Raw genomic sequence first — 2,787 nt, forward strand, 5'->3', positions numbered from 1 at the left:
ACCATAGCCTACAACCGAGCCAAGACTCAGCAACAAGTAATATAATACAAAATAATCTAAAATGACAACAAAACTCACTCAACACATAGACAAATTAACTGTTGATGATATATATATATATATTAATAGTTTTTATATTTAGTCTGACTACTCAGATGTCTTGCCCCATCGGTCTTCTTTTTAGTGATGTTTCCAGATCTCAGCAATTAACTTCAGTGAGTGTGATTGACAGAAATGCTGGACAAATCTATTAATAATAAATAGGACTTATCCTTTGTAACGATCAGACCACTCCCTATAAACGCATTTTCAAGCCAACAAGTCGTCACATATGCACAATAGCTTCATATGAGGTAACAATGTAGACTAACGCACAATAAGCACACCGTGAGGTTGCTACTCTTACTGCTGAGATTTGCTTTCATGACGATTACACACTCCTGACCAAAGTGTAATGTGTGTGCATCATGAGCCATAAAGCAAATCTGCTGCAGTCTAGCAATACAAAACCAGCAGCTAAGTCTTTTTATATTAATGAATGTTTTAATTTCTACGTAATTTTATGTAAGTTTACTGTAAATGAGCCATTGAACCCTTTCAAAGTGACATCCTGACTGACTTGTGTGACCTTGATTTTATTGAATGTGAAACAACCTTAGTGAGGTCCCTGAGCATAATGTGATCTTTGTTTAAAGATTAGAATATGCTGTAGATTCACAATGAACTAAATCTCAAAATTGTATGTGTATTTTCACACCACCAACATGTAATTTTGTATTTTCTGTGTTTTGTCAAACTGTTTTATGACACATTTTTACAACTATTGACTGTGAATATCTGTGTTTTCTCAATAAAACATAAAGACGAGTAATCACTGACCCTGAACATTGCTTGAGCTCATACTATATTCAACCCAAACACCTTCAACATGCTTTTCACTGTAAACTGCAGTTCTTTAAACATTTATCCTTTGTTGTTAGTATAGTATGATCAGCAATAATCTGCTTCATGTGTTCCTGTTTGCCTTGTTTCAGAGCAGCACTTTTGCACTGAGACAAAGGAAGCAGTAATGAGATACATTTCAGTAGAGAGACTTATGAATTAGTAATGATTTCTTAAGTGGGTTCTGCTCCGTTTTCCTTTGAGGCGCTAGATGTGAGTTATGAGAAAATGCAAATTTTTAGCCTGTGTGAAGCACCACTGTCTTTGTTGTATGACAAATGAGTTAATCTGGATAAGTTGTGACTTCATATCTTTAGAGTCAAGACATTAACTGCCATTTAAAGTAAGCATCATTTTACACTATGTAGAAAATGTCTTTCACTCAAAAGCAGAAGCAGTTAAATAATCCTGTGATGACTCTCTGACCTCCAGTGTTAGCACACTTTCAGTCACAAAGTCCCCTGATGAAGCAAATTACCTCAAAAGTAGTTTTTTGATGTTATCATAGATTCTGTTTGTGTGCGTCATTATTTGCAACTCTACATGCAAGGCAGTGGGGTGAATAAAAAAACATGTAGGCATTGACTTGAGACTTGAAATTTCTTCATGCCTGAAGGGTGGGTAAATTAGCCTGAGTTTCATAACTCCAAAGTTCATTATACAGTAACTATGTGGCAGTGAGATTGTGCTTAATTGGGCCTTAAAGTAAAATTCCAATGTGACTTGCTCATTTTTACGTTCACCATCTCCTTGAAAATAATTGCACCGCACCAGGTGACGCAGTTGAATTTATTTTAATAGAGACAAGGGGCTACACTCATACTATGTAATATTGATGTGCCTGGTTTGAAACTGGCTGGGGTATTAAATTAATGTCAACCCCCTCTCTCCCCCACATTTCCTGTCACTCTCTGCTAGGAACTGTACATAGCTCATATCTAGTTATAAAGTGCTTCACATAGCACAAAAACACATAACAAAACATAAACTAAATGAACCAAAAGATTAAAAATGATCCCATGAACAGACCAAAATTAGGGAAGGTGGTGCAATAAAAGCATGTTTTAAGCTTGGATTTTTTTAGAAACCACGGACTCAGCCTGTTGCATTTGCTCAGGCAGGGTGTTCCTGAGCATCGCAGCTCTTATTTCAAAAGTTCTGTGCCCCTTAGTCTTCAGCCGAGAGTCAGGAACAGATAAAAGGCCCTTGTCAGAGGATATCAAAGCAGGGTCGTATCAGAGGTGTACAGTTAGATTAGATGGAAAAGGTTCTGCTCTCTGAGGGATTTCTCAAAGAATCTGGGCAGCGATAATAGTTCTGCTGGTTATAATAATCCCCATCATGCATGTTTCAAATAAAGCAACAGTACCAAGCAACTTCATTTGCACGATTGTATCAGTCTAGTTAATGGTGTCAGGTTAATGGCTGTTCTGTACACCTGAATATGATTGGATGTTACAAGTAACCCACAGCTGCTGAATGAGCCTGTGAGTATGAAGCAGGAATGAAACAGCTGAAACCTCAGCGATCCATTCATTTTAATGTTCTCCATCAGAAACACAAAAATGGTTAAGACATGTCTTATTTAAATTTTTTTAGTTCCCATATAAACAGTTTAGGCTAGCAGTATGGCTCTGTGGTGATGGGAGTCCATTGTCCATTGTCCATAACATTATGTAATGCAACAAATCAAAACATGAACATTATACAAAATCAAAACATGAACATTATACATGCTTAGCATGTTAACACTGTTGTGAACATGTTAGCCTGCTGAAATTATCTCAAAATCATAGTCTCTGGTAAATGGACCTGTACTTGTATAGCGCCTTCTAGTCTTCCGAC

Source organism: Morone saxatilis, unplaced genomic scaffold, assembly GCF_004916995.1.
Source record: "Morone saxatilis isolate NCDOM2014 unplaced genomic scaffold, NCSU_SB_2.0 Contig21, whole genome shotgun sequence".
Classification (NCBI taxonomy): Eukaryota; Metazoa; Chordata; class Actinopteri; family Moronidae; genus Morone; species Morone saxatilis.